This window comes from Balaenoptera physalus, assembly GCF_965194825.1.
Source record: "Balaenoptera physalus genome assembly, chromosome: 11".
Taxonomy (NCBI): domain Eukaryota; kingdom Metazoa; phylum Chordata; class Mammalia; order Artiodactyla; family Balaenopteridae; genus Balaenoptera; species Balaenoptera physalus.
In genome coordinates, this window is record NC_138896.1 from 82,773,573 (window position 1) to 82,794,074 (window position 20,502).

Consider the following 20,502-nt stretch of genomic DNA (forward strand, 5'->3'; position numbering starts at 1 on the left):
TCAGAGCAGAGAGGAAAATAATATAAAAAGTAAAATCACTCCTTTCCCTTCCTACTTCTCCCAAATAATCAATATTAACCCTTTCTTCTTTCCCAGCCACTTTTGCTATGTATTTCAGTATGATTTTATAAAATGTTTGCCTCTTTTTTTTTCACTTATCAATACATAACAGACTCCACTTCATGTTAGGACATAGAGAGGCCCCTCATTCTTGTAACTGCCGAACGGATGTACCATATATCTACGATCTACATAATTACTGCTTTACTTATGGAAATTTAGGTGATTCTCTCTCTCTCTCTCTCTCTCTCTCTCATACACACACATGCACACACACACACACACACACACAGACCAATGCTCCAATAAATATCTTTGCCCATATATGCAAGTATATCTCTAGCAATTTCCAAGTGAAATTGCTGGGTGAAAGAGCATGTCCATTTTACATTTGGTAAATGTTCTCAAAATGTATTCCCCAAAACAATACACCCACTTCCACTGCAATGTATGGGTCCCTACACTCCCAATTCCTCACATCCTCTCCATATTATCAAACTGCTTCATCTAGGTCAATTTCATTGGTGAAAAAATAGTATCTCCTTCTTACTTTAACCAGTATTTATTTTATTATAAGGGAGGCTGAGTATATCTTCCTGCTTTTACTGACTACTTAGATTTTTTTCCCCAGTCTATTGAGGATTCTTTTGCAAAGCAGGCATTCATTTTTCAAAGTGATCCTTCAGTTGCCATGATTTATCCCTTTCTAAGTTTCGGTCATCACAAATCAGCCTGAACAAGTCATTTCCAAGGGATAACCGCACACAAAATAAGGTCACCCTCATTTTGAAAAAGCCATTATTTGATCCTGCTCACATCCCATTTCTTTGCTTTGCTGCCAAGAGGTTGGTTCTTGCTTCCTTTCCATCAGTACCTTCCTCAGTCCCCAAGGTCTGGCGTCTGTCCCCACCACTCTAATGAACATGCTTTCTGGAAGGTCACCGAGAGCCTCCTTATTGCTAAAGCCACAAGCTCTGCTCTGTCATCATTCTCCTCCCTTTGTAGGGGCACGTAGGGGCTCCTCTGCTGCTTAACCTCTCCAGGCCTCAAATTCCTCAGGTGATACTAATAATAATACCCTTTCTGTCTTGGGTTTGTTGGGAGTTTTAAATGAAAACATATGAATGTGCTTTGTAAACTATAAAATACTACATAAATACAAATTATTATTATTATTGTTTGCCTGGGCCCCTGAAGTCCCCTGCACGGGCTTAAAGCTTAAGCTTCATTCTTATCGATATACTGAGGCACTGACTCCCTTAGATCCCTCTCTCTCTCTTTCTCTCCCTGTGAGAAATTAACTTTTATTAAGCACCTACTGTGTGCCAGGCAGCGTGCAGGGTGCTGGGGAAACAGCACTAACCACTTTTGGGAAACCTTCATTAAGTGTTGACAGGGTGCCAGTACAGTGCTTAGAAGCCCATAGGGATAGCAATGCTTAACACTTTTATTAATTCTCAGAGTCAAGTATTATTTTTACCTCTGTTTGACAGATAGGAATCTGAGACCCAGAGAGGTTAAGTAATTTACCTGAAGCTACACAGCTAGTAAGTAGGGAAGTGAGGATTTGGACACAAATCTCTATGGCTGTACCATATAACGCTCATTACCCTGCATCCTGTCTTATATGGCTATTGGGTGGACTTCAGGACCAAGAATGTCAGCATGGTTAACTCTGGGAAAAGCAGATTTCAGACAGAACTGGCAGAGCTGGTGTACAGGCCTGGGGTGGGGTGGGAGAGGCACTTTGATGTTCCAGGTGAGCATAACAGCGGCACTGCATGATGATCAGCTTGGGCCACAGCCAACTACCTATTTCCTTCTCTGCCACAGGAGGTCCATAACAACTCTGTCTCATTCACTCATGTATTGGCCTCTCGCTGGAGGGAACAAGGGATCAGATGTCACGCTACAGTCCTGAGTCCCAAGAAAGACTTTTGAATCAGGTGACTGCAGGGAGAGAGATCAGTCTGCTTTCTTGGAAGAGAAACTTAAGCACTCTGGTGTGTGGATAGTATTCTCTTGAAGCAGGCACTCAGAATTAGGGACTCTGGGTCATTTTGCAGACTTATCCGATAGGTCAAAGGGAGACAAAACTCACTGGCCAGCTATCATTCCAAAAAAATGAAAAAATTGCCTACACATTGCTCTGTGGTTCTATCAGAGGATACACAGGTCCTGTGGTACACTTAGCCGAGTGCTATTATGACAGTGATGGCCGCTGCCATTTCTCACCCAACCTAAAGCAGCATGAATTGTAGAACATGTCACTTTTTAATGTGCCACCAAGAAAAAGCAATACTACTTAAATTGTGGTGTTCCACCCATTGTAAGACACAGCCACATTCCTGAAAACATTAAAAATGTGAAAAACGATGTGTATCTAAGAATGGATAAAATTGGTACTAGTAAGAACAGCTAAAATGTTAGTGTTTTCCACTGGCTGGGCAGTCTTCCAGGTGCTTTGCCTACGTTATTGAATCTTCAGAAGCTTGTGAGGGAGGCCCTCCGCTCCCTCTTTCACAGCTGAGGACGCCCTGTGAGGCTTGGAAACACCCACCTCACACACACAAGATCACAAAAGTGCCTCTGGAACCCAGGTCTGTCCACACCCAAGCGCTCTTTCTGTCACCACCCTCTGTCAGTTTGGAAAAGGTCAGCATGTCCTTTGCAATGCCCCGCAGGCAACGTGGAGTCTCTGAGACCAAGTTGGAGAATGAGTGGCGGTGGGAACAGTGCCCAGAGCTGCCACCTGCCAAATGAGGCAGACAACATGTGTGGCTCCCTGAATAGTTTCACCAAGGTCACCTAACATGGAAGAACAAGGGAAAAGTTCAAAACAAGTTCTGGAATGTAGTTTATACTAACAGACCATTATTAATCTCAAACAGTGAGCTGACATAGTGAGGTTGACAGCCAGCACAGTGGGTGGAAGGGGCTCAGCCCATCCTAACTTCATTTAATGTAGCTAAATTCTGGAAGGCTAACAGCGTCCATGGACGAGGCCGGCTAGCCAGATCGGAAGCAAAAGGAAGCACGCTCCTTTGGAACATAGTCTCTGAGAAACCGCAAATGAATGCTCAACGAACGCTTGCTATAACCGTATTTGCTTCTATTCTTAAAGGCCTACTCTTAGCTCAACCTCTTTACACCCTTGCACGGAGACACCTCATCCTCATTGTTACAGCTGAGGAAATGGACAAGAAGGAGGTCATCCAAGTAGGCGTCACAGGGAAATAAAATTCAGCCCCCTAGCTACCCAATCCCGTTCAAGCCGGTTTGTCTCGGGAGAACAAAACAGCTGGATATTTTTACAAGGGAAATCAGTTCTGTGATTAATAAGGGACAGCAATGCTCTCTGGCGACACCCCCAACAGACCTATTCTTAGGGATCCCCTGGGGAATCTCATTTAAATTTCTGGTGCCAGCACCCTCTCATGCGTACTAAATCAAATTATCTAAGAATAGATCTAAATTTTGTATTTTTTTTAAAAAGTGCCCTAGGTGATTCTTCTGAGCTGAGTAGTTCGGAAAACCTCGCCCTGAGGGCAGTTCTTGTTTCAGTGGTTGGAGAACCATCGGAGTAGGGGTTACCTGGGGTGGGCAGATTGCTGGAATGCATATTAGTCCTTGAGACAAATGGAAAATGGAAACGTTGTTGGTTCTTAACTGTTATTTTCTCTTAAAAAAAAAAAAGTCTTCCAGCCAATCGCCTGCACATGGGTGAGGATGAGTTGTACCCTTAGTGGTACAGCATAAGAAGGAAATTCAAGACTGCGGGTCAGGGACTGTTTTACGGGCTATTGTTAATCTTCATGAAAGCGTAGTTGGTATGTTCCCATTTTACAAATGAGAATTCCAAAGCCCAGATAGGTTAGTAACTTGGTGGAGAGTCAAGTATGAATGAGGCAAATGGGAGCTGAAGAGACAAGAAGGAGTCTAAGCTTGAAACTGTCACTTAAGTAAATCCAGTTTCTATTTGGAAACCTTATCTCAGGCCTTTTAAAAATCACTGGGCTTTGAGTTAAGAGGAGTAAACCCTGCTCTAAAGGAAATTAGCTTCCAACTTTTTCTGCCATTTTAACTCAATTGAAAAAAGTTATCAAAGCCCAAATATAACCAAATATTCTAAATATTCTACAAGTGTCCCCTGATGAGTTTTTTTTTAATTGGCCCACTGTCTTATCATCCTTATTAATAAGGATGGAGAAGATACTCATTGCACTTAAGCTATACCTATTCCTGGTTCCAATTGCAAACTTACAAGAAAGGACATTAACTTCTACACAAATCCAAGCAAGACTACTCCGTCCTTCTGAGCGTTGTTAAAATAATTTCTTAGTTCTGTTGATCAAAATTTAGTGTGCAAAAGAACCCTTCTACAGCTTGTTTAAGATGCACATTCCTGGACCCCTGCCCCTGAGATTTTAATTCAATAGGTTAGGTCTCAGGTGAGGCTCAGAAATGTAGTAATAAACTGCCCAGTTGAATCTCATAATGGGGACCCATTTATTAGTTCTGTGTTAGTAAAACTTCTTGTAACCGCTTTCCACTCTTAACTGCTCTCTTTCTCTCCAAGGAAGCCTGTTTTTATATTCGATTCATAACTGTCAGAGGTGGCTGAAAGAGCTCCGACTTTCAAGAAAAACAGGTAAATTACCAGCAGAGTGATTTATGAAGTGAAATAACTCCCTCATTTAGGCAAATCGGCTCCCCCTTGTGGAATGTATTCTATGGCAGGTTCAGGCTTCATAAAGGAACCACAGGTCCTGGTGCTGAGCTGATCCACACAACTCAACCAAGAATATTCTTATGGTTGTTGGAGCTGGAATTCTGGGAAAGCCTTTTGGTTTCCGGTGTCCTACTTCACAAGATTTCTTGCATCTGATCTGATGCTTGGAGTTCCTGTTTCACCAATGGCATGAATAGAAATTAATTGAATTAGCCAGTCTGCAATTTTCATTTGCACAAACCCACTTAGAATTTAATTCTGCAATGTCTGCTTTCCTCAGAACCCTCTCTTTTTAGAGGTAAAATCCCTAGGTAAACAAACCACCAACAAACAGGTTTTTCCCTTGGCTATTTCCAAAGATAGATAAGCTAAATGAATTTTGTGTAATAGGTTCCATCATCATTTCTAAAACCAGTATTTTTTTTTCAAAATCTCTTAATTCTATGATAATCTCTTGTAATGTGTGTTTGCTGTATTATTTAAGATTATTATTCTGTGATGGAAAGTAAGAGAAACAAATAGGGAGAAGAGATAAAACTAAACATAGAAGCAAATAGCTTATGAGCTACATTAGACATAGATAAACGAAGTGGAGGAATACACATGCTTATCATAGACAGGAAGGGAGGGAGAAACGAGAGGCACCAAATATTCCTGCTATACACATTAAGGACAAGATTTTTTAAAGGGGTGTCGTGTAGGAAATTACATTGATGCAATTGCCTCTAGGTACATGAATCATGCAACATTCAACCTGTGAGGTCTTAATTTGGCTCCTATTAATGACACTCATCCTGGTTCCAGGGTTTCCGCCCAAGAGTAGCTGCTCATCTGACTTTCTGGCAAAGTACAGACGTTGATCAGGGGTAATTGCAGGCATCTCAGATAGAGCAAGTTTGTGCCTCGTCCCCAGTACCTTTCATTTTGGGGTATTTTGCTCAAACCTCACTTCTGGTCCTCATAAACACGCCATTGTCAGGAAGACTGATGTGGCAGAGACAGAGTGAGAAGGAGAGCGAGATTAAGAGAGAAAGAACAGGCAAACATCCCCAGAATTCAGATCGCGTGAGCCTTTCACCTCATGGGTACCCTATATTAAGTATGTTAATCTATCCCATCTTGTCCCCCTTGCTTTGCAATGTGTTTTAAATTGCTTCAGTAAGCCACATAATTTGAACATCTTACTTGGTATACGAGCCTTTCAGTTAAGTAACCTCTGGGTTAACTTGCCTGGCAGTTTATTTGGAGGCTATCATTGCATCCAGGTAATTTCCCACAAACATCTCTTATTTTTACATTGTCTATAACTTGTTGCTAAATATGTCAGTAGAGACATTAAGAGACATAAAGATATACGCGTTATCTATGTGCACCACCCAAGGTGTGGGAATTAACATTCAAAGTGCCCTAATCAAGAATCCACACTCAGTCGGCATGTGGAGGATCTTAATCAGGAATCAACACACCAGAAAAGTCCCTTCACCCAGAGCTTCAAATATCTCTAGGTGAATCCATACCAGAAGTTTTATTAATTAGCATAAGAGATGTTAAAAGTAAGTTTTCATGTGTGAAATGATGAGAAGTTGGCAGGAAATTTTGTACAGGCACTTCATTCTGGCGTGGATGAGGTATAATTATCTGGTGATCCCAGAAGCCTACCACCCTCTGAGTGACACCTGAAGTTTATAACTCAGTTCAGTTCTGTGTCACCCGGACTGACTTACTGGAGGATTCTTTCATCAGATTCAACTAGAAGTTTAGTAGATCCTGCCGTTGCAACATGGTCACATTTATCGTGGAATAAACCTTTCATGTGAAATGCTACCAGTGGTCCTAAAATGACAGAGAACAGGGACTTTACTGAGTTCACAAGACTGGATGTGTGATTGTTTTGTGTCTGCTTGTCTGCATGGCAGAATTAGATCTGAGGTTTGCCATTGTTTTCTTGTTCAGTCATATTGTCAGGAAAAAGAACTAGAGCCCTCACCTACCCTAATTATTGGAGGTTATCAGTATCCATTAAAAAGAACACACGAATTGTGAACAACCAAATTGATGTATGGACTTCCCTGGTGGTCCAGTGGTTAAGACTCCACATTCCCACTGCAGGGGGCATGGGTTCCATCCCTGGTCAGGGAACTAAGGTCCCGCATGCCATGAGGTGTGCACAAAAAAAAAAATTGACTTAGGTTAATCTGAGGCATGTATTAGTTATCTAGTGCTGTGTAACAAATTATCCCAAAACTTAGTGGCTTAAGAAAATAAGCGTTCATTAGCTTCCAGTTTCCATGGGTCAGGAATTCAGGAGTGGTTTAGCTAAGTGGTCCTGGCTCAGGGTCTCTTATGAGGTTGTTGTCAAGTTGTCAAGAACTGCAGTCACCTGAAGGCTTGGCTGAGTCTGGCGGGCCCACTTTCAAGGTGGTTCACCCACATGCCTGGCAGGATGGTGCTAGCTGGTGACAGGAAGCCTCTCTCCATAGGAGTCCTTGAGTGTCCTCAGGTTACTGAGGATGACTCTCCCAGAGTGAGTGATCCAAAAGACAGCAAGGTGAAAGTGACAATATCCTTTACGATACAGACTCTGGAATCACACATGCTGTCACTGCCACATTTTATTCATTAGAAGTGAGTGATTAAGTCTGTCCCACACTCAAGGGGAGGGGATTAGTCTCCACCTTTTATAGGGAGAAGTGCCAAATAAATTGTAGACATATTTTAAAACCTCCACAAAGCACTTACTTGATCTTCATCTTTGCAAGTCTAATGGTGTTTGTTCTATCCTCTTCATGTTCTTACAATAAATATTTATCAAGAACTTACTGTGTGCCAGGTTTTGCTATGGATATTAGGAATTCATCTCTGAACAAAGCAGATGAGGTGGTGGGTGGAGCAGGAGGGAGGAGACGCAAGTTCAACTGAAGGGAGGTGCCAGGTGTGAGAATAGTAGGGATGGGTGAAATGGAAAGTACTTAACTTGTCAGCAGAAGGCATTCTCTACCAAATCGTGTGGGGGAAAAAGGGCTCAGTATATCCAAATCTTCTGATTTTTCAAGAGAAAGAGAAAAATATGGACATGTGTGTGAAATTTCCAGAATTTTAATGTTAGTATAGTTCAAATGTTAACAAAACACTGTGAGGCAAAAAAAGTCAATGGGCCTAATTCAACCAAAGTTTGCCATTATACAATGCCTAAACTTTTACTAGAAAACAAAACCCTGATGATTTCAGGATGGCATGAGCAAAAGTAAGGACATGATAAGCAAGGTCTAAATGATAAACACTTTAGCTAAGGGCTGAAAGATGAGACCTTCAAATATAAATCTCAAATAGACAAAAGTATTCACAGAAAGCTCTGTGAATGTGTTACTGACGAGCTTACATACTAATAGATACGTATATTTTTAAATGATGTTAGTAACTTTTTTAAGGCTTACCACAAAAATCTCTGAGAAATAGAGCAGAAAAAAATGGTATCATGGAGGAAATTGAAATTTTCTGCATTTAAATAACATGAATTTACAATCAAGTAAGCAATATTCTGGATAAATTTTTGCCCTTTCTTCTTACTGAAAATAAAGCAATTATGGTATTTTTTTTAAAAATAGATGGAAATAGGGACTTCCCTGGTGGTCCAGTAGTTAAGTCTCTGTGCTTCCAATGCAGGGGGCACAGGTTTGATCTCTGGTTGGGGAACAAAGATCCCACGTGCCACACAGCGCGGCCAAAAAACAAACAAACAAACGAAAAAAACACACAAAAATACACCATATGTACATCAGCTAGAGGCAAGGACCATATCATATATTTCTCTGGTTCTAGCCCTGTGCATAATATGTAGTATGTTTCAATGAATAATGGATGAATAATTGAAAACCATCCTTTAAAAAAACAGATGGAAATAGATAAAGATATAGAGATATAGATATGCCCTAAACCCGGATTGTTGCTTTTGGTGATTTAAAAATGAGAGCTATTGGGAATTCCCTGGTGGTCCAGTGGTTAGGACTTGGCACTTTCTCGGCTGGGGCCTGGGTTCAATCCCTAAGATCCTGCAAGCCGCACAGTGCGGCCAAAAAAATAAAAATAAATAAAAATAAGAGCTATTAATACTCTTAGATGATCAATGTCCTTGTCATTCATTTCATCCCCAAATTATTTATTCTGTTCTAAGATGCAGTTTACAATTAAGAAATAGAAATAATGATGTAGCATGTCTTGATTTAACAATGTGAACTTTGAAGTCAGTAAGATTTAATCTACCAGGCTTTCAAATTTATATAAGAAATCATTATGACTGACACTCTGTAAATGAAGCAGAGTGGGTGTGGATATTTGGTTTAAGAAGGTGAATGACTTCTGCAGATATAATCACAGGGTTAATATCAGGAGGGTATTGGTTAGAATTTGAGTTTTTAGCTTCAGATTCTTGGTTCAAATTTTAGCCTTTGACTTTAGGCAGGTTGTTACATCTCTCTAAGGTTTTTATTTTTTAATTTGTAAAATGGAGATAATAAAATACACAACTCAGTGCATTGGAGAGATAATAAGGTCAGACAAGTAAAGTCCTGTGCATACTATCAGTGCTCAAGAAATGTCAGCTATGGCTATCACTGGGCCGCCTACTGTCCATATGGCTGCCTCCTGGGAAGGACATAAACCTGCCTTGTATAGATCTTCCTGACCCTCAAAATCCACAGGGTTTCTTGTAGGCCTCAATTTGGGCCAACAGCTGCTTTCTTCAAAGGTAGTTTAACATCACCAGATGGGTATTTGTTAAGTCCCTGAAAAACTGCCTTAATGGTCTTTGTAGAGACCTGTACAGAGTTCAAATCCTGGAATTCTGTCTGTGACCTCCTCTCTCAGAAAGGGTAAATCACTTAAACTCTCAGCTTGTTTGCCTGGAGAAAAGAAGAAAAAGTCACTTTCCCAACTGTGATATTAATTAGTAGAAGTAAAGTGTTTTGGCAATGCAGAATATGGTTAATTTTTAAAGGGTAAAACATAAATGTTAAGTGCAATGGAATTTTATCATACCGTGGAGGGAATGTAACTGTTTCAACACATTTTTTTTGCAGGAAAACATAGATGGCGGTGATATTGCTTCACTTTCAGAGGTCTGGGTTCATTTTGAGCAGAGCTGAGAAGAGCCTTGGAAGATGAGGCAAGTTTTTAAAAATTGGAGGGAAAAAATAAAGCACTAGGAATTTTATACGACTGCTTTCTCCATGAGATCCCTTTAGTAAAAGTGAATTCGTTTCCAGTTTCCAAAGATTCCCAGTACTGAATATCTCTAGCTTTTAATATGGGCATAATAGCACTCAGATTTCCTCTTTGTCACAAAGAGGCTCTTTGTTGAGTATTAAATTGCTCATTTCACTCGTGGAAGTGAGGGTCCCTGAGTCACCAAGTTAATATAATGGATTTTACGAGCTGGTTTAGATCAGTGAGGTGTTCTAGTATAACGACTTGCTTAAAGAACTATTTAGCTTTTCAAAATGGAGGTATTATCCATTTGACCAATAAAGTGCACATAGAAATCCCGAATGAGGGAATCATTGTCATGGCCCATGTAAAATTAGTGTTGCTTATGAGCAAGAAAACTGGTCTATTTTTATTTTTTAAGCGTGCTGATTTTTATTTATTTATTATTCCAGGCTTTAAAAATCCCCTATGGAATAAAAGAGCAATATTGTCCCCATTGACTAGAGGAAATCGGGGCAGTTGGGCTCGGTAACTTTTCGTGAGTTTGTGATAGAATCTAATGAAAGAGCCCAAATTAGAATCGCTAAGTTCCTGCAGACTCTCCATTTGCGCCACTGAACCCCCCACCACTCCAGGCAAAAGCACTTCACTTTACTGTCTCCTGTTTGGTCTTGGAGGAGTTCTGCCCCTTCCTATTCTTTTTTCTTTTGTCTGACCTTTCAAAGACAGGAACATTTATCAAAATCCTCTCTCCAAATGATCTGGCTGGCACTAGCCACCTTCAGATTTACTGTAAAGAACAGACTGGTAACACCCCAGCATTTAGTGAACTTGTTTGAGAAGGACAGTGTGCCTCCAAAAAGGGGCTGACCATGATGAAAAGACCTGGGGAATGGGTCCTATGAGACAAGAATGGAATTAGCTGAGAAAAGGAAAACAAAATCTAAAGGAGGCCTGGAAGAGGAAGTATTAAGGAGAAAGAAAAATAGTAACTGGTGTTCTCTAGTGATTGAGAACAGAGCTAGAAATCAAAGACTTAAATTGCAGACAAGAGGTTAAAAGAGTAGGAAATTTCCTGTTTCCTGGCTCTGCAAAGAAAGGTGGATAACTTGATGATGATGATGCCTAAGTACTTTGAGAATTTGAATGCACTGCTTCCTGGGGCAGAGGGATGGACTAAATGAGTCTGTTGGGTTTCGCTAAGCCACAGGGTTTCAGACAGTACAAAAAGTTACAGGATGAAAGTCTGAGAGGCAGGCAGAGACACAAAGATCTTGGCCAAATGCAGAGTCTGATTCAGAACCCCTGAATGGGGCTCAAGCCTACATGTCTAACAAGCTTTGAGAGGACACTGCTGCTGCTGGTCAGTGGACCACATTTTGATTAGCAAAGCTGCAGAGCTACACTGTTAAATGGAAATATAATGTGAACCACATATTGTATTCTAGTAGCCATCTTACAAAAATAAAACAGAAATTAATTTTAATAGATTTTATTTAACCTAATTTATCTAAAATATTATACTTTACCAAGTAATCAATATAAAATTATTGATGAGATATTTTATTTTTGTCCTGTACTAAGTCTTTGAAATCTGATGTATATTTTACACTGACAGAACATCTCAATTTGGACCAGCCAAATGTGGCTGGTGGTTTCTGTTTTGGGCAGTGCAGGTCTAACCAACCCCAGCAAAATCTTAGCCGCCAGTCCAGGGAATTCCCTGGCAGTCCAGTGGTTAGGACTCCGTGCTTTCACTGCCAAGGGCCCAGGTTCGATCCCTGGTTGGGGAACTAAGATCCCGCAAGCCTTGCAGTCAAAAAAACCCCCCAAAAACAAAAAAAACCCCAACACATAGCCAGTCCAAAAGCTGAGAAAAACATGCTTTCAGTACTGGAACCTACTTAAGTAGGAAACAAGAATTCCCAGGGGCTTAATGAATTCCCTGCTATGGAGAAGTCCTCAAAATATAATTATTCAACAGGATCTCCTGAGGATAGGGTTAAAATGCAGATTCCTCGGCTTCACCCCCAAATATTTTTTAAAAACCTTTTTATTATAAAAAATATGTGAACATCTGTACCCTGAAATAGAGAAAGTAGATTATCAGATGTCTTCTGCCTTTTTAATGCCATTGAGGTGTTTGTTAGAGAAACTGGGTTGTCACTCCTCCTCAACTTGGCTGGTTGCTTCCCCATGGTGTTATTTCACTTGTTCTTCTATTTCCCATATTTCCTGCAAACTGGCTTTTATTGTTGAAGAACTGATGAGTTGCAGGTCTCAGAGATTCTAATCGGGGCAGAGGTTCTCAACCCTGGCTCCACATGGGAAACACCTCGGAGCTTTAAAAATTTCAGATGCCAGGGTCCCTCCACTAGAGCTTCTGATTTAATTGGTATGGCGTATGGTCTGCACATCAGGATTTTTAATAGCTTCTAGCTGGTTCTGGTAGAGCAAGGGTAGAGAACCACTAGATGACACTAAGTGGTTTGAAAAAAGGCAAGGGTTCCGTAAAGGTCTGAAAACAGACCTTCTCCACCTCCTTATCATTCTGCCCTAAACAGCCTTGCAAAGTTAGCGTCAGAGACTATGTGATGCTAAGAACTAGAGTCACCTGGGGAGCAGAAAATACTACCAATGTCCAGACTCCAACCCCAGAGAATCCGATATAATTGTTCTAGAGTGGGCTCTGGTATCTCTGGTTTTAAAGTATCCCCTGCTTTAATAGTGATTTACTGTAAAGCAAGGATTTAATTGAAATATCTCCCAGGATTTAATGGTGATTCCAATATACAGCAAGGATTGAGATCTGAGACAGTGCTCCAGTTTTAATGAGCATATCAATCATCTGAGGATTGTGTAAAAATACAGATTCTAATTTTGCAAGTCTGGATGGATGCCCAGGTTCTTCACTCCTATTGACCCCCCAGGTCACGTTGATGCTTCTGGGATCAGTTTGAGTAATAAGTGTGTAGATGGAAAATGTGTACTATGGAGCCAGAAAGAACTGGCTTTGAACTCCACTTTTGCAACTTACTAGCTGGTGTGACTTTCAGTGAGTCACTTCACCTCTCTGAGCCTTTTTCCTTATCTACGAAATAGAGATGATGATACCTACCTTTACACATCCCATGCCAGGTGTTCAGGAAACGGGACCCTGTTACTGGCTAATGCCAGTAGCACAGGAACCTAGTTGGACATTGAGTCTTTTTCCAAGCTCTTTTCCCATTGATGCTAGATCATTTCTGGGGAAGTTTGTTTTGTCTTTCAGTCAATCCCTTGTTTAAAAAAGAAAGATCGGGGCATTTAAATAAGTATTCTGAGGCCAGCATCCGTAGTTCTCTGCTTGGTGCCAGACTTTCTGCTTGGCAACGTGGAATTTCAAGTTATCAATGACCTGTCTCTTCACTCCTAGTCCTCATTACCTCTGATGGGTTTCCCTCCCACTCTGCTTTCCCCAGCACTCTGGATTAATTGTCTTTATGTCGTTGTAAATCACAGCCAGCACCACGTGTTTCTGTGACTATGTTGAAATAAAACCCCTCTTTTCTCATCATCTGCCTGGCTTGCCCCACGTCTGAATCTCAGAGGTTCTTCATGCCCTGACTTTCAGGGCTCAGAGCACACGCCAGAAGGAATGCATCTACCCTGAGCTTGAGAGAGAAACTCTCCTGTTAACATCGCTTATGAACTACAAGTTCAGATCCTCTATTTTTAGCCATATGGAATGATTTGGAAGTCTATAAATCACATGACTGTGGAAACTAAACTAAAACCACCTCTTTTTTGCATCTACAAAAAAGCTTGTATTTATTCTGTTTTCCAAAGTTGACAGACAAAAACAAAATGTTTGCTGTGGCTTTCTGACTTTAGAAATGTGCCTTCCAGGTGCTTTCAGCATTGTTCTCTGAGTGTTAACAGTTCACAGTGGAAACTGATTTAACACCATTAATAGTTTTCCAGTTCAACAGCCCTCTCCTGTCTGAATGACTTTTAATATCTGTCTGTTTCTTTCCATGTGTCCCCCATTCAGGCACCTGACTTCCTCTCAATTTCAAGTTCCTATTATGTCTTTTGAGGGATCAGATAAATTAAAAGACTATTTTTTGTTTTCCAGTAGAGATGTCCTTATGCTAAGTAAAGTGAAAATGCATTTTCTATCCAAATTAGGGGGGAGAAAAGATACTCTCAGTATTTTCAAAGCCAACTATTTATTCACTGATTCAGTAAGCAATTATTGGGTGTTTCCTGTGTTAAGAACGTCATGCTGAGTGCTGGGGAGGGTGCCTACAGAGATGAAAATAATGCAGATATAAAGTCCCTGTCCTGAAGGACCTGAAAATCTAGAAAGGAAGAGAAATCTACATATATGAGCACCTATAATATGAGCACAAAGTGAAAGATGTTTCTCAAAGCCTTCCCAGTTCCTCTGAGATTTTTCTTGTACATGCTGTTTTCAATGCAAATATTAACCGTTGTGTTATTTTTTGTTTTGTTTTGTTTGTTTGAAGAGAACCCTCCAACACTGTTGGTGGGAATGTAAGTTGGTGCAGCCACTGTGGAAAACAGTATGGAGGTTCCTCAGAAAACTAAAAATAGAACTACCATATGATCCAGCAATCCCACTCCTGGGCATATACCCGGACAAAACTATAATTCACAAAGATACATGCACCCCTATGTTCATAGCAGCACTACTCACAATACCCAAGATATGGAAACAACCTAAATGTCCATCGACAGATGAATGGTTAAGCGTTGTTATAAGTACTTGCCTACCCTACGTCTCCTTGGGAGGGCTGTAAGGACTCTGAGGTCACACATCTTATCTCACTACCTCTCTGATCTAAGCAGATTCTAAGGTGCTGGATGAATGAATGAGAGGGAGAGGGAGGAAGAGAGAGCTAACATGGCCGCGAGTGGACCTTAAGGGTAAGAAGTCGTGCCTGTGCTCCAGACATTCAGAGCTTCCCTGAAGAGGAAGGTGACATTTAAGTTAGGTCTTCAAACATGGGAAGAATAAGATTGGCTAAAAATGAGGCAGAATGATATGATACGAGGAGAGGAATGCAGCCAGGAAGGGCAGGGCCCATCTGAGGAATAATTCCTATGTTTGCTTCTCTTATTAAGCCCAAGATAGAGACACTGAGAAATGTTAAGAGGGGGAATTAAGAAGTAGAGACCCTCGGTAGTGGAAATGCCAAAGACTGAGCCGGTAAAATGCCTGGTGGCCATCACTCTTTCATTCATTAACCCAACATAATTAATTGTATGGATTGAGCCCTAATTATATGCATGTTGTAGTCCATCTTCTGGGGGCCCACTGGTGATTGATTGAGATACGTGACTTTCCTGTCTGCATAGGACTCATACTCCAGTGGCGTAAATACACCAACGAAACCATACACATACATCACGCGCTAACTTACTGTGAAAGGGATAGTGTGCAGTGATAGAAAGTGACCAGTTGGACAGTGTGGTCAGGGAGTGATACTTTACAACGATTAACCTGGACCCCACAGCTGTTAGAAATTACGATTTTAGGTGGATAAAGTATTTCATTTAATAACTTCAAAATAAACAAGGCATTGTTTTTGGTTGCTTTTCCCAGCCCTCTGCTATTCCAATAACAGAGCAAAAAATGATTTCACTACAATTTTCTTCTGAGAGCTTGAAGAAAAAATGTCCAAACAATTGGCCCCTTCATTCTGTGGATCAACAAAATTCCTGTAGTGAAGAGGGAACCAGAAAATGGAATCTTGTTTAATCTTGTTTAATCCAATTCTCCAGTCTTCTGTCATATATCTTTATGGCTCTTTTGCCCACCCAAATTGCAAATGTGGGAAGAAAGACACCTTCATCACTGAGAACTCAGACATGATGGATGATGTAATGATTGATTTGCCGTTGTTGGAAAACTTAGCTGTACATGTTAGAACCTTGGTGGAGAGAAGCAAGATTAAACGGGAATGTGGCTATTAATGTGGTCCAGAGAAACATGAAATAATGTGCCTTTAGAGGCTTTTGATGTATACACAAATGTATAGTTTTATAAACATACTCATAAATGCTTAGTCATCAGTCATTCTATCACTCACACATGCTACTAATACTATTGAGCACCTACTAAGTTGAAAAAAAATGTGTATGGTGTTGGAAGCTAAAAAGAAAAATAAGACAGAGTCCTTGATTTCAAAGAATGTATGGCTTATGGGTAAGGTATGACTTAGACAGCAGAGTATAATATAATCCAGAATTAAAGAAATGCCAGGTGGAAGACAGAGACGTTTACAGTTTCTGCCTGTCTAGCATATATTCCCTTTATTCTAGTGATAGCAACTTGATTTTTCTTCAGGGAACAACATCCTCCACGTCCTCCGTCCGTGTGGATTGGATCAGTTTGGCTCTCACTTACCCTCATGCCCCTAGCAGTGGGCACACGACCCAGGCCCAGCCAATCAGCATATTCCATTCCTCTGGCCAAAGGGTGGCATGGTCCACAACTCCAGGAAGACACTGGACTCAGCTTGGTCCAATGATAGTCACTCCCATCAAAGGGAAGGCCAAGCTTAGAATAAATCCAGCCTAGAATAAAAGAGACAGAAGGTGGAGAGAAGTTAACTCTTTCTGACATTGTTTAAGGCCTTGGATTCAGTCATTCCCGAAGTCAGTATTCCCTGAACCACTAAAGTCCCATTTTGAAAAATTGTTTTTTTAATTTACATACAGTAAAATTGACTTAATTTTTGATGCATAGTTCTATGAGTTTTAACACAGGCATATATTCATGTAAATACCATCACAATTAGGATACAAACAATTTCATCACTCCAAAAAACTACCTCCCTCATGCTGCCCCTTTAAGGGGAAACCCTCTCTATACCCCTCACCCCTGGCAACTACTGATTTGTTCTCTACTCTTATAGTCTTAATCATTACAGAATGTTACATAACCATACAAATGCAACTTTATGAGACTGGTTTCTTACATTCAGGGTAATGCTTTTAAAATTCATCCAAGCTGTAGTGTGTATTAATCGTTCATACCATTAGGGCTTCCCTGGTGGCGCAGTGGTTAAGAATCTGCCTGCCCAGGCAGGGGACATGGGTTCGAGCCCTGGTCCAGGAAGATCCCACGTGCTGCGGAGCAACTAAGCCCGCGTGCCACAACTACTGAAGGCTGCGTGCCACAACTACTGAAGCCCGCTCACCTAGAGCCCATGCTCTGCAACAAGCGAAGCCACCGCAATGAGAAGCCCGCGCACCACAACGAAGAGTAGCCCCTGCTCACCTCAACTAGAGAAAGCCCGCACGCAGCAATGAAGACCCAACGCAGCCAAAAATAAATTAATTAAATAAATTTTTTAAAAAAACCTTAAGAACGTCATAAGCTTTAAAAGAAAAAAAATAGTTCATACCTTTATATTGCTGAGTAGTATTCCATTTTTTATATATACCATAATTTGTTTATCCATTCTCCCATTGAAGGGCATTTGCGTTGTTCCCAGTTTTCAATTAAGAATACAGCTGCTACAAACATTATATATAGACTCTTGTGCAAACGTGTTTCATTTCACTTGGGTAAATACCTAGTGGAATTGCTAGGTTATATGGTAAGTATATGTTCAACTTTATAATGTTTTCCAAAGTAGATGTACCATTTTATATCCCAACCAGCAATGAAGGAGAGTTTCTTATGCCATGCATCCTACCCAGCACTTGGTATTATCAGTCTTTTTTTTAAAATTAATTTTTATTGGAGTACAGTTGCTTTACAACGTGTTAGCTTCTACTGCACAGCAAAATGAATCACCCATACATATACATATATCCCCTCCCTTTTGGATTTCCCTTCCATTTAGGACGCCACAGTGCATTAAGTAGAGTTCCCTGTGCTATGCAGTATGTTCCCCTCAGTTGTCTATTTTATACATAGCATATGTATCAATCCCAATCTCCCCATTCCTCCCACCCCACCCCGTTCCCCCTTGGTATCCATGCATTTCTTCTCTACGTTATGTCTGTGTCTCTATTTCTGCTTTGCAGATAAGGTCATCTATACCATTTTCCTAGAGTCCACCTATGTGCGTTAATATACGATATTTGTTTTTCTCTTTCTGACTTACTTCACTCTGTATGACACTCTCTAGGTCCATCCACGTCTCTACAAATGACCCAATTTTGAGCTCTGGAGGCTAGGAGTCCAAAATCAAAGTGTCAGCACGGCCATGCTCCCTCTGAAACATGGGGGGGAAATCTTCCTTACCTCTTCCTAGTTTCTGGTGTTTGCCATCAGTCGTTGGTGTTCCTTGGCTTGTAGATGCAGCGTTCCAGTCACATGCATCTTCTTCCTGTGTGTTTGCACATCGTTTTCTCTCTGTGCTTATCGGTATCTGTGTCCAATTTCCCCTTTTTGTAAGGATACCAATCATATTGGATTGGGCCCCACCCTAATGACCTCATTGTTACTTGATTACCTCTGTAAAGATCCAATTTCCAAATAAGTTCACATTCTGAGGTACAAAAGGTTAGGAGTTCAATATATTTTCTTTGGGGGACGCAATTCAACCCATGCCAGCACCATTTAGATTAACAGTAGATGAAGTAGATTGTTTGCAAAGGCCATAGTTCATGCCTCTGTGCAATGCAATTTTACTGTTCTTCCCCTCAAGGACTAGGGGCTATTTCCACCTTCCCCTACCTCCGGGCTTTTAGACTTGCTTTGACCAATAAAATGCAGTGGAAGTGATGTTATGCCACTGCTAAGTCTACATCTCAAGATGCCTTGTAGCTTCCACTCTCTGTCCTACTGGCCTGAGACATCTTTGTGAATAAGTCTGAGAGAGGCTACTGGAGATGTCATTGGCTGGGGGGCTGCAGACAACAGCCAGCACCAATTGTCAGGCATGTGACTGAGGCCATCTTGCACCGTGCAGACCCAGTTGAGCCTCTGGAAGCTGGTGCCGTAGCTGCATGTGTGACCTCAGACAAAACTAGCAGAACTGCCTAGCTGAGCTCAGCCCAAATTGCTGGCCTACAGAATCAAGAACAAACAGAATGATGGTTGTTTCAAGTGACTAAGTTTTGGAGTGATTTTTTTCCACAAGATAGAAATGATTGCTGCTGTAGACCGGGTGTCAGAAGCTTGAGTCTTCTGTTGTTTACTATCTCAATCACCTCAGCTAAATCACTTAATTCTAAGAGCTCCTGCTTCTTTCTTTGTAAAAATGTAAAATGTGGATATTGCACTTATCTTTTGCCATAAGTTCCAGGTTTCAAGTTTTTAGTTCCAATTTAATAAAAACCCAACTCAAAGAGGTAAAAAGAATAAAAGGGATTTATCAGCATAAGTAACTGAAAAGTCCAGGGTCTGGTCTGGCTTCATGTAAGACTTAATCCAAGGATACAAGTGATGATATCAGAGGTTTGTTGGCCCCTACCACCCCCCTTTGCTTTTCTCTGTGTGTCCACTTCACCCCAAGCAGGCTCTTCTCAAGTCGGGACCTCCTTGCTTCTCAAGGCTGAAGTCTATCCAGTGCGGCAAAGCCAGGAGGAAGTTTAACTTTCATTGGAGCAGGCGGAAACATGTGGCCATCTCTAAGTCAATCAGGCCAGGGGGTTGAGATGGTCCAAACAGTCAGGCTGGGACAGGTGAGGTGAGCCAGTGAGGTGGAGAGGCAGAGGGTCGTGATGGAGGAAGACAGGGTTAGGCTTCCCAAGACCATCTGGGGAGGTTAGCACAAAGGAAACTGGAATGCATTTACTAGAAGAAAAGAAATGGAAGCTGAGCAGGTAGAAAATAATGGATGTTCACTCCTTATTGCTTAAGCTTGTTGAGAAAATAACAGTAATAGTTTATGTTTATCAAATGCTTATTAGGCAACTGGCACTGCTCTAAGTACTTTACTCTTTTTAACTCCTTCTAATCTTCTCAATTTAAGAGTAGGTATTCCCTCTTTACACATGAGGAAACTGAGGCACTCAAGTGATGAAAAGTTAAGTGGTTAAGTTGCCCAAAGTCAAGCAGATATAAGTATCAGAACCCAAATAGAATGGTTTGGGAGCTATTGCTTTTAACCACCAGTCAATACTCAAAATAGATCACCAGCACTATGGTAGGCAGAATTCTAAGATGATCCCCAAGATTCCTACCCCTGGTATATAATCCCCTCTTCTGAGAGTGGGTGAGACCCGTGAATGTAATAGGATAGTCACTCCTTAATTAGGTTACATCATATGGCAAAAATGATGGTATTGTCATTCCCAAGACTCCTTCATAGCCAACTGGAGGGAGATTCTCCTGTTGGTAAAGAGGTAAGCTGTTATTTTGTGAGGGGCCCACCTGGCCGGGACCTGAAGGTGGCCTCTAGCTGAGACTTACTTCTAGCCAACAGCCAGCAAGAAAATAGGGACCTCCAGCCTACAACTACAAAGAACTAAATTCTTAAAAAACAAAACAAAACAAAAAAACTGAATTCTGTCAACAATCTGAATGAGTTTTGAAGAGG